Below are 13,194 nucleotides of genomic sequence, written 5' to 3'. Positions count from 1 at the left end.
ACCTCCTCTTCTCTCTGAGCTAAGGTCACAATGTGAAATATAGGAGCCAACATTTTGGGGGTACTACAGCCAACAGAAATGACATCTTCCTGGACACAGTCAAGGAGCTTGTTCAATAGTGGGGGTGCTCAGGCACTCGCAGCACCCACAGAGCTGTCTCGCAAGATGTGAGATAGCAGAGGGCAGGCAGGCATAACCCGCTCACAATGAGCAGCAAATAACAAGGAATCCTGTCGTTGCCTAAATCCTCCCCTCTTATTTCAGTGCTTTCTCTCCGTTAACTTAGGTGCCAGCCTGGCCAGGTGAGCCTTAGGGACAACTGAAAAGCGAAAATTGTGAACCGGTTCCCTGTGAATGCTGTTGCAGACTGCTCATCTAATAAAGCAACGACTCAAAACTGTGTCTCTGTAAAACACAGCCACACACTTATCTCGCGCCCCTCCCCCCTTAAACACATTTCTCCATGTTATGTTTCTATAGTACGACTGAAGAAAAACAACACTGTACATCCATATAAAATAGTCATCTCTAGAATCAAATTAAGATAAATACTAGAAAGCAAAGCATAATTTCTGGTAAATACATTAAAGTATTTAAAATGTATTTAATGTCAGAGAGTAGGGATCAGGAAGAGTGAAGAATTTTGGATTTAAAAGCCAGATGGATTTTCAAGAGGACCAGTAGCACTATTAATCAATTCTGGAAGACCATCCCAGAAATATGGCGGTCAGGAGGAGGGACATAGCGAAAATAAGAGAGAAGTAGTAGTAGTATACAGCTGCAGAGTAAATACACTTGAAGGTAAGAAATAGTTTGAACAGAATGCAAGAGCCAATGTAAAGCCATAAGAAGTGGGGTAACAATAGTCATAACAACCCATAAGAACATAAGAATAGTCATACTGGGTCAGACCAATGGTCCATCTAGCCCAGTATCCTGCTTCCAACAGTGGCCAATCCAGGTCACAAGTACCTGGCAGAAATTCAATTAGTAGCAACATTGCATGCTACCAATCCTAGGGCAAGCAGTTGCTTCCCCCATGTCCATCTCAATAACAGACTATGGGCTTTTCCTCTAGGAACCTGTCCAAACTTTTTTTTAACACATATGCCTATAGACTTTTCCTCTAGGAACCTGTCCAAACTTTTTTTTTAACTCACATATGCCAACCACCATTACCACATCCTCCAGCAATGAGTTCCAGAGCTTAACTATTCTTTGAATTAAAAAATATTTCCTCCTATTTATTTAAAAAGTATTTCAATGTAATTTCATTGAGTATCCCCTGGTTTTTGTACTTTTTGAAAGAGTGAAAAATCGATTCACTTTTACCCATTTTACACCACTCAAGATTTTATAGACCTCAATCATATCCCCCTCAGCTGTCTTTTTTCCAAGCTAAAGAGGCCTAACCTCTTTAGCCTTTCCTCATATGGAAGGAGTTCCATCCCCTGTATCATTTTGGTCACTCTTCTTTGAACCTTTTCAAATTCCATTATATCTTTTTTGAGAACATGCCCAACTTTACAGCTGAAGGCAAAAAATGGGAACCTTGTCCAAATACTGTATAGAGATCTCAATGTGAAAGTAATGCTCAAGGTGAAGTTGCATAATGGAGCGATACAGAGGTAGTATAATATTATTGGTCTTATTTTGCATGGCTTTTTCTGAAGTAATTCCTACGTTGCGGAGGGGAGAGGAAAGACTACGCAAAACAGAGGAATTCAATAAGTGGCTTGAGTCTTGGTGTAAAGAAGAAGGTTTCAGATACATAGGAGAATGGGATAATATGTGGAAAAATAACAGGCTGTACTGTAATGATGGGCTACATCTTTCTGTGATGGGAAAAAAGGATCCTTGGGGAGAAACAGTATGTTTCTAGACATTTAAACTAGAGGGTGGGGGTGACAAAAGGAAACGGGATTTCGGAAAGTCACCCCCAGAATAAACATGATGGCAGAGGGAAAGGTCATGTAAATATAAAAAACCACCCAAACTCACTAAGCACATGGAAAGCTATGTGCACAAATGCTCGTAGTCTAAGTAAAAAGGTTCAAGACTTACAAGCCCTGATGTTTGAAGAAAACTTGGATATTGGGGGCGTGTCAAGATGGCGGTGTGAAGGCATTTGGTGAGTGAATGCCGGGCTCCTGTTGGATTTCTAAAACTAATTCCTGAATCAAGATGCTTCATACCAAAAGAAAAGGAACTCTGAGGTTTGTTCCCCTGCCTACCTCGACCGCCTCTCCAGTCCAACAAAGCCTGGATCGCTTCCTCGCCGGAGTCTCTTCAGGGGAACTGGGGGCAACAGGGCCCATTGCAGAGGCAGCCGGAGGAGCGGAACCTCTGCTGGGTCAGGAAACATCTCTATCCCTGCCCTCAGAATCCAACATCCCTCCATGTCCAGCATTAACAGCGGCGCTCGGAGACAGTTTTCACGCTACCAGAAGTGTAGATGGTGAGCTTTCTGGCGTGGGCCTTGTGCCGCGACAGAAACGTCTGGAAATAGAGGCTCATGATTCAATTGGAGCCTCAGGAACAACCACGGAGATAAGTCTTGAAAAAATCTGGTTAAAACTGAATGAAATGGATATTACTCTTCAAAAGTCTTCAGGTGAGATATCTGCTTTGTCTCTAAATTTTGAAGATATGGTAAAAACAGTGGAAGTAGTGAAGGAAGATTTATCATCTCGGGTCAATTTGATTCAAAATGATATCAAGCAATTACAAGAATTTAAACAGTGGTTAAAGATAAACTGGCTCTTCATAGAAAAATTGAGCAGATAGAAAATTATAATATGCGTTTGAACCTTTGTATCTTGAATTTCCCAAAAGTACCAGGATCATTACCTGTTGACTTATTTAAAAGGTACTTGTTTGAAAATTTAAAAATTCCTCTGAATGCTATTCCTCCGATTAATAAGACCTGGGAAAAATGATGGGGAACCCAGACCCGAAGTTGAAAATATTGACTTGAATAATATATCTGCAATTCTGCAACAATCGATAGATAATGCACCAGAGAGAGCTACATTACTAGTCTTCTTTGTATTTGAACAAGACCTTAACAACATCTTAAGACTTTATTTTAAACATTCTAAAGAACTGTTTGGAGGTGGAAAAATTTGGATTTATCCAGACGTTACTAAAGTGACTCAAGAAAGAAGAAAGATTTTCTTGGCTATGAAACAGCAAGTGTTGGATCTCGGGGCCACATTTTTTCTTGCTTATCCATGTAAATGTTCGATAAGATTAGGAGATACTAAGTACATATTTTATACATCAGAACAATTAAAAGTTTTTCTAGATTTGAAAAGACTAAAATAATGTTGAATAAGTAATAAGCAGAGTCTCCACACATAGTCTTAAATATGTTAGAATTTCCTAAGATACTCCTATATGTCTTTTTCACATCCCTCTAAAAGAGGTCTAAGAAAGCTGAAGTATATATATATATTTCTTATTTTTCTAATTTTCCTTATTAATATTTTCTAATGCTGTGTTGCTGTTAACAAGTGAATGACTTGTAAAGAGATGTAAAAAATTACTATAAATAAATAATTAAAAAAAGAAAACTTGGATATTGTTGCTATTATGGAGACGTGGTTCAACGATTCTCATGTATGGGATGAGACCATACCGGGCTATAATCTTTTTAGGAAGGATAGAGAGGGCTGAAGAGGTGGAGGAGAGGCTCTGTATGTGAGAGAGAATATCAGAGTGGCTGAAATGTGGGGAACCTGGGAAAAAGAAGAAGCTTTATGGATCATCCTGGAAAGAGAAGATGGAACCTGTATCCACACGGGAGTTACCTACAGACCTCCTGCGCAAACGGAGAAGTTAGACAAGGATCTGATAGAAGATATTCAAAAGATTGGTATGAAAGGGGAGAGATTAGTAAGCTCGACTCAGGAGAGAGACCTTGGGGTGTTGGTGTCGGAGAATCTGAAGGTGAAGAAACAATGCGACAAGGCCGTGGCCAGAAGGATGCTAGGCTGCATAGAGAGGGGCATAACCAGCAGAAGAAAGAAGGTGTTGATGCCCCTCTACAAGTCGTTGGTGAGGCCCCACTTGGAGTATTGTGTTCAGTTTTGAAGGCCGTATCTTGCTAAAGATGGAAAAAGACTGGAAGCGGTGCAAAGAAAAGCTATGAAAATGGTATGGGATTTGCATTGCAAACCGTACAAGGAGAGACTTGTTGACCTGAACATGTATACCTTGGAGGAATGGAGAAACAGGGGTGATATAATACAGACGTTCAAATATTTGAAAGGTATTAATCCGCAAATGAACCTTTTCCGGAGACGGGAAGGTGGTAGAACTAGAGGACATGAATTGAGGTTGAAGGGGGGCAGACTAAGGACTAATGTCAGGAAGTATTTTTTCACGGAGAGGGTGGTGGATATGTGGAATGCCCTCCCGCAGGAGGTGGTGGAGATGAAAATGGTAATGGAATTCAAACATGCGTGGGATAAACACAAAGGAATCCTGTATAGAAGGAATGGCTCTGTGGAATCTTAGCGGAGATTGGGTGGCAACGCCGGTAATTGGAAACAAAATGGGAGCTGGGCAGATTTCTACGGTCTACGCCCTGATCGTGACTGGATAGGGATGGGCTGGAGTGTAAATTTTAAGGGGCTTCGATGTTAGCTTCAGAACTTAATACAAGAACAGTACTGGGCAGACTTCTACGGTCTGTGCCCTGAGAAAGGCAAGGACAAATCAAACTCAGGTATACATATAAAGTATCACATACCATGTAAAATGAGTTTATCTTGTTGGGCAGACTGGATGGACCGTACAGGTCTTTATCTGCTGTCATTTACTATGTTACTATTTGTTTCCTAATAATTCATAGCATCTTGTTTGCTTTTTTGGCCACCGCTGCACACTGGGCAGGAGATTTCAGCATATTGACTACATTGACACCTAGATCTTTCTCTTGAGTGCTGACTTCTAAGGTGGACTCTAGCATCAAGTAACTATAATTTGGATTATTCCCAATGTGCATCGCTTTGAATTTGTCCACATTAAATTTCATCTGCCATTTGGATGTCCAGTCTTCCAGTTTCCTAAGGTCTTCCTGCAATTTTTCACAATCCACGTGTTTTGACAACTTTGAATAGTTTTGTGTCATCTGCAAATGTAATCACCTCACTCTGTTCCATTTTACAGATCATTTATAAATATGTTAAATAGCACCGGTTCCAATACAGATCCCTTTGGCACTCCCCCATTGAGAAAAATGGCCATTTAACCCTACCCTCTCTCTGTTTTCTATCCAATAACCAATTCCTAATCCACAGAAGGACATTGCCTTTTATCACATTACTTTTTAATTTTCTCACACATTACTTTTTAATTTTCTCATCTCATGAGGAACTTTGTCAAAAGCTTTCTGAAAATCTAGATACACTACATCAACCGGCTCACCTTTATCCACATGTTTATTCACGCTTTCAAAGAAATGAAACAGATTGGTGGGGAAGACTTCCTTTGGCTGAACCCATGCTGACTCTGTCTCATTAAAGCATGTTTATCTATGTGTTCTGTAATTTTATTCTTTATAATAGTTTCCACTATTTTGCCCGGCACTGAAGTCAGGCTTAGCGGTCTGTAATTTCCTTGATTACCCCTGGAACCCTTTTTAAAAATCGGCATTACATTGGCTACCCACCAGTCTTCAGGTACTACGGATGATTTTAACGACAGGTTACAGATCACTAACAGCAGATCATCAAAGTGTGTTCTTTCAGTACCCTTGAGGAATAAGTCAAGCAGCTGAATTTTGAATAGACTGTAGTGGGGAAAGACATTTTAGGCAGACTTGTGAGGAGGAAGTGGCAGAGACACTTAAAGATACAGAGCCAGTACAAGGATATTAGATACTGTAGATGAACTTTGAACCTTGCATCCTCCATTATCTTTCATGCCTCTATCGCCCTCCCCCTCAAGATCTTCATAATTAAACTCAATCATAACTATCCCAACATCACCTATCCCAAAACAATTCTGTAAATATGCACAGGTAGACATCACATACTAAGTATTTAACTTTACTGTGTATGTATTATACATATGCTAAGAAGGCAATTTTCAAATAACTCATTTACCTGGACAAATAGAAAAAGTGGCTTCTCTGTAGCTGGAGGTTTTTGAGTGAGGAATAACCTAATGGTTAATGTAGTCTGTGAACCAGGGGAACTGGATTTGATTCCCACTATAGCTCTTTGTGATTCTAATGTCACCTAACCCTCCATTGCCCCAGGTACAAAATAAGTACCTGTATATAATATGTAAACTCCCTTGATGTTAACCACAGAAAGGTGATATATCAAATCCCACATACCCTTTTTCTTTCTGTTGGTAGCAGGGAAATGCACCCACGCTATCCCTCCCCTCTTACCTCACTGACCTGTGGCTATGACAGGCTGCAGAGGGGCTGTCACTGCCAGCTTGGGAATACTGGTGTGCATGAGGCTTGCTTCAAAATAAACCAAAGCTCTTTTATTATCTGTATAGCTGCTGTGCTTCAATCAAAGCAGTTTACATATTATATATAGGTATTTATTTTTACCTGGGCAATGGAGGGTTAAGTGATTTGCCCAGAGTCGCAAGGAGCTGCAGTGGAAATTAAACCCAGTTCCCTTGGTTCTTAGGCCATTGTACTAACCATTAGGTAAGGTTATTCCTCCAGTACAACCTGTTGTTGGTTTTTTTTTGAGTTGGAGTGGAGGAGTAGCCTAATGGTTAGTGCAGTGGCCTGAGACCCAGGGGAACTGGGTTCAATTTCCATTGTAGCTCCTTGTGACTCTGTAAACCACTTTGTAACCACAGGAAGGTGGTATATCAAATCTATCCCCTTTAGGGTTAGGGTCTAGCTACCAGAATCTATTGTTTTGCTTTGATTTATTCTTTGCTGCCACCCTCCTCCCCATTCCCCAGAAGCTGCTGCCCTAAGTGACCACCTAGTTTGTCTAAATCAGTGATTCCCAAACTTTCTATGGCGTAGCCCCTAAAATATTTTTCATACGCCAAGGAACTCCATTCCCTCCCCCTCCTCTTTCCTCCAACACAAGGAGCCCCCTCTCTTGGAGCCACACATAGACCCCCCCAGGCCTACCATTTAATTGGTGTTCTAGAGGTGGCACCATCTTGGTCCACCCTTCAGCCATTTTTTATTGTCACCCCCTAGCATCCCTTACTGATCACTCCTATCTCCAGCCCTCTTGCTTACTCTCAGCACCAATTTCTCTCAGTCTCCACACCTTATGCTCACCTTTCATAGATCTTCTCCCTTCAACAGCTGAGCCTGTCTCATGAGAACAATAAGAAGTATTGTCCTTTTCACAGCGCTGGCAGAGAACTGAAGCATGAGTTTCTGCACACCAGATTTCCCATCCTCCTCTGCTGTCTCCCAAGTCTCCCACCTGCAGGAGTTTCCATTTTTGTGTGGGAGAACAGAAAACTCCTACCCAGTGGGAGAGATTTGGTGTCTGAGCATGGACACTTCAGATGGAACAGAAAAAAATGAGGAGTGATAGCAGAAAGCTTGAAGTGTTGTCAAGAGTTAACATACAAAGAGAAGAGTCATACATTAGGGCTGTATAAGATGGCGAGTAAAGTTCTGATATGTACTGTTTAGAAAAGAGATCTAATGATCTCAAAGTTAGGGGTCTTGTTTCTAAGCTGCCTTAGGTGCTAACATGTGCCTAACGCAGCAAAAGTGGACTAATGCGGGATGTGCTAAAGTGTCACATATTAATTATTGCATTTGTGTGCATTATTGTATTAATTTTTTTGAGGAGACATTTCAAGGGCAGAGACTGGGCATCTATACTACCGCACACTAACTGGCTAACACAGTGATAAAGTGGGAGCCCTTACTGTCTACAAAATAGGTGGCAGTAAATGCTCATGCAATAATTTTTGAAAATGGCCATGCGCTAATGGCAGCTTTAGCACACGGCCATTAATGAAAATAATTGAAAAAGGACATTTTTACAGCTGAAGTAAAAATGGCCTTAGCACACAAGAAAGATCTGCATAAGTGTTCTCTAAAGCCAATTTTTACCATAGCTTTGTAAAAGGACTCCTTACTTCTCATGTATACTATAAGCTCCTACATACTATGGGGCTCATTTTCAAACCATAAAAAATATCCAAAAAGCATCACAAAGTGACAGGTGAACTTTTTTTTCCAAAACTCATTTTAAGACGGGTTTCTATGCAGTTTGTATGCAGCATATCCAAATCTCAAGGTGGCTTGTTGGGAGTAGGATTTGGGCATTCTCCGAGGACAAGCAGGCTGCTTGTTCTCACTGATGGGTGACGTCCACGGCAGCCCCTCCAATCGGAATCTTCACTAGCAAAGTCCTTTGCTAGCCCTCGCGCGCCCGCGCGCACCGCGCATGCGCGGCCGTCTTCCCGCCCGAAACCGGCTCGAGCCGGCCAGTCTTCTTTTGTCCGCACTCGGTACGGTCGTATTTTTCGCCGTGTCGAGCCCCGGAGAGTCGACCTCGCGCGTCCATATTGTTGAACGTGTTTTTTCTTCGGAAAAGCTTTTCTTCTACTCGGGAAGTGCTCCGGAACCCCTCCACCGGGTTCCGTTTCAATCCTCCCCGTATTTCCAGCTTTTGGCCCCGATAAGTTTTCTTTCGTCGTCGGGGTAGGCCTCTTTTCGGCCTCGGTCGAGATTTTCTCCCTCTAAAGTTTTTGGTGCTCTTTTTCCGTCATTTCGGACTTTGATTTCGCCGGCGTGATTTTTCCGCCCATGACATCGAAGCCTTCCAGCGGCTTCAAGAAGTGCACCCAGTGCGCCCGGGTTATCTCGCTCACTGATCGACACTCGTCGTGTCTTCAGTGTCTGGGGGCCGAGCACCACCCTCAGAACTGCAGTCTGTGTTCCCTGCTTCAAAGGCGGACTCAGGTAGCGAGACTAGCCCAGTGGAACGTTTTGTTCTCGGGCTCTTCGTCGGCATCGGCACCGGGATCTTCGAGTGCATCGACGTCGTCAGCGTCCAGACCATCTTCCTCGGCCGCCCTTGCATCGAGTGCATCGAGGCATCGGGCCTCTGCATCGGCGCCGAGACATCGGATAGCTGCATCGACGCCGGTGGTACCGGGACCTCGTCTGCTGATGTCGTCGGACGGTGGTGCATCGTCAGGAGTGCAGGTGAGGGCTGTCCATTCCCCTGCTGGTGGCGGTGAGCCTTCGGGTGGGTCTCCTCCCACCCTGAGGGCTCCTGCGGTACAGCCCCCCCGAGACCGACCTTCTTCGGCCTCGGCCCCGAGGAAGCGACGGATGGATTCTACGTCCTCCTCGTCGGTGCCGGGGAGCTCCGGTGACATGCTTCGGAAGAAGTCGAAGAAGCATCGACACCGGTCTCCTCCCCGCGTCGGCACCGAGAGCTCTGGGTCGCCGAGGGATTCGGCACCCAGCAGGCATCGGCACCGAGAGGACCGCTCACCCTCTGTCCAAGAGGTGTCGATGCGCTCCACTCTGGACAGCCCGGAACAGCCTCCTCGCCCGGAACAGGTCCTGACGTCGACGCCTGCATCGACCTCACAGCCTTTCTCTGCAGCCGCTCTAAACGAGAGCCTCCGGGCCGTTCTCCCAGAGATTCTGGGAGAGCTGTTGCGCCCTACCCCTCCGGTACCGGCGGTGCTTGCGCCTCCGGTACCGTCGAGCGTGGCGCCAGCTGGCCCATCGCCCGGGGTGAGGTCCCCGACGTCGGTACCGCTTGTGGTGCCGACCGCGGCCACCTCCCAGGAAGGCTCCCCGACTACGTCGGCGGAGTGAGCTTCGCCGATGCGGGCGAGAGAGTCTACCTCTCGACGCCCCCACCGTGGACGGGGTTCCACCGAGTCGAGCAGGGCGAGGTTGCAGACACAGGTTCGTGAACTTGTGTCTGACACCGAGGGTGAGGCCTCGTGGGAGGAAGAGGAAGATCCTAGATATTTCTCTGACGAGGAGTCTGAGGGTCTTCCTTCTGATCCCACTCCCTCTCCTGAAAGACAGCTTTCTCCTCCCGAGAGTCTGTCTTTTGCTTCCTTTGTCCGGGAGATGTCTACGGCCATCCCCTTCCCGGTGGTTGTGGAGGACGAGCCCAGGGCTGAAATGTTTGAGCTCCTGGACTATCCTTCTCCACCTAAGGAAGCGTCCACCGTTCCCTTGCACCATGTCCTAAAAAAGACATTGCTTGCGAACTGGACGAAACCCTTAACTAATCCCCACATTCCCAAGAAGATCGAGTCCCAGTACCGGATCCATGGGGACCCAGAGCTGATGCGCACTCAGTTGCCTCACGACTCTGGAGTTGTGGATTTGGCCCTAAAGAAGGCTAAGAGTTCTAGGGAACATGCTTCGGCGCCCCCGGGCAAGGACGCTAGAACCTTAGACTCCTTTGGGAGGAAGGCCTACCATTCCTCTATGCTCGTGTCCAAGATCCAGTCTTACCAGCTCTACACGAGCATACACATGCGGAACAATGTGCGGCAGTTGGCGGGCTTGGTTGATGCTCTTCCCCCTGAGCAAGCCAAGCCTTTTCAGGAGGTGGTCAGGCAGCTGAAGGCGTGCAGAAAATTCCTGGCCAGAGGAGTTTATGACACTTTTGATGTTGCGTCCAGGGCCGCTGCTCAAGGGGTGGTGATGCGCAGGCTCTCATGGCTGCGTGCCGCCGACCTGGAAAATAGAATCCAGCAGCGGATTGCGGACTCGCCTTGCCGTGCGGACAACATTTTTGGCGAAAAAGTCGAACAGGTGGTAGAGTCTCTCCACCAGCGGGACACCGCATTCGACAAATTCGCCCGCCGGCAGCCTTCAGCTTCTACCTCTACAGGTAGACGATTTTTCGGGGGAAGGAAGACTGTTCCCTACTCTTCTGGCAAGCGTAGGTACAATCCTCCTTCCCGACAGCCTGCGGCCCAGGCTAAGCCCCAGCGCGCTCGCTCTCGTCAGCAGCGTGCGACTCAGCAAGGCCCCGCGGCTCCCCAGCAAAAGCAAGGGGCGAGCTTTTGACTGGCTCCAGCAGAGCATAGCCGACATCCAAGTGTCCGTGCCGGGCGACCTGCCAGTCGGAGGGAGGTTGAAAGCTTTTCACCAAAGGTGGCCTCTCATAACCTCCGATCAGTGGGTTCTGCAAATAGTCCGGCAGGGGTACACCCTCAATTTGACCTCAAAACCTCCAAATTGTCCACCGGGAGCTCAGTCTTACAGCTTCCAACACAAGAGGGTACTTGCAGAGGAACTCTCCGCCCTTCTCAGCGCCAATGCGGTCGAGCCCGTGCCATCCGGGCAAGAAGGGCTGGGATTCTATTCCAGGTACTTCCTTGTGGAAAAGAAAACAGGGGGGATGCGTCCCATCCTAGACCTAAGGGCCCTGAACAAATATCTCGTAAAAGAAAAGTTCAGGATGCTTTCCCTGGGCACCCTTCTCCCCATGATTCAGCAAAACGATTGGCTATGCTCTCTGGACTTGAAGGATGCCTACACACATATCCCGATACTGCCAGCTCACAGACAGTATCTGCGATTTCAGTTGGGCACACGCCACTTCCAGTACTGTGTGCTACCCTTTGGGCTCGCCTCTGCGCCCAGGGTGTTCACAAAGTGCCTAGCTGTGGTAGCAGCGGCACTTCGCAGGCTGGGAGTACACGTGTTCCCATATCTCGACGATTGGCTGGTAAAGAGCACGTCCGAGGCAGGAGCCCTGCAGTCCATGCAGATGACTATTCGCCTTCTGGAGCTACTGGGGTTTGTGATAAATTACCCAAAGTCCCATCTTCTTCCAGTGCAGAACCTCGAATTCATAGGAGCTCTGCTGGATTCTCGGACGGCTCGCGCCTATCTCCCAGAGACGAGAGCCAACAACTTGTTGTCCCTCGTCTCCCGGGTGCGAGCGTCCCAGCAGATCACAGCTCGGCAGATGTTGAGATTGCTGGGCCACATGGCCTCCACAGTTCATGTGACTCCCATGGCCCGCCTTCACATGAGATCTGCTCAATGGACCCTAGCCTCCCAGTGGTATCAGGCCGCTGGGGGTCTAGAGGACGTGATCCACCTGTCCACGAGTTTTCTCGAATCCCTGTATTGGTGGACGATTTGGACCAATTTGACTCTGGGACGTCCCTTCCAAATTCCTCAGCCACAAAAAGTGCTGACCACGGATGCGTCTCTCCTGGGATGGGGAGCTCATGTCGATGGGCTCCACACTCAAGGAAGCTGGTCCCTCCAGGAACGCGATCTACAGATCAATCTTCTGGAGTTACGAGCGATCTGGAACGCTCTGAAGGCTTTCAGAGATCGGCTGTCCCACCAAATTATTCAAATTCAGACAGACAACCAGGTTGCCATGTATTATGTAAACAAGCAGGGGGGCACCGGATCTCGCCCCCTGTGTCAGGAAGCCGTCAGCATGTGGACCTGGGCTCGCCGGAACGGCATGGTGCTCCAAGCCACATATCTGGCAGGCGTAAACAACAGTCTGGCCGACAGGTTGAGCAGGATTATGCAACCTCACGAGTGGTCGCTCAACTCCCGAGTGGTGCGCCAGATCTTCCAAGCGTGGGGCACCCCCTTGGTGGATCTCTTCGCATCTCGAGCAAACCACAAAGTCCCTCAGTTCTGTTCCAGGCTTCAGGCCACCGGCAGACTGGCATCGGATGCCTTCCTCCTCGATTGGGGGGAGGGCCTGCTGTATGCTTATCCTCCCATTCCTCTGGTGGGGAAGACTTTGTTGAAACTCAAGCAAGACCGAGGCACCATGATCCTGATTGCTCCTTTTTGGCCGCGTCAGATCTGGTTCCCTCTTCTTCTGGAGTTATCCTCCGAAGAACCGTGGAGATTGGAGTGTTTTCCGACCCTCATCACGCAGGACGAAGGGGCTCTTCTGCATCCCAACCTCCGGTCCCTGGCTCTCACGGCCTGGATGTTGAGGGCGTAGACTTTGCTTCTTTGGGTCTGCCAGAGGGTGTCTCCCGCATCTTGCTTGCTTCCAGGAAAGACTCCACTAAGAGAAGTTACTTCTTTCATTGGAGGAGGTTTGCCGTCTGGTGTGACAGCAAGGCCCTAGATCCTCGCTCTTGTCCTACACAGACCCTGCTTGAATACCTTCTGCACTTGTCTGAGTCTGGTCTCAAGACCAACTCTGTAAGAGTTCACCTTAGTGCAATCAGTGCATACCATTACCATGT

This window comes from Microcaecilia unicolor, chromosome 12 (assembly GCF_901765095.1).
Source record: "Microcaecilia unicolor chromosome 12, aMicUni1.1, whole genome shotgun sequence".
Lineage (NCBI taxonomy): Eukaryota > Metazoa > Chordata > Amphibia > Gymnophiona > Siphonopidae > Microcaecilia > Microcaecilia unicolor.
Note: the sequence above shows the minus strand (reverse complement) of the source record.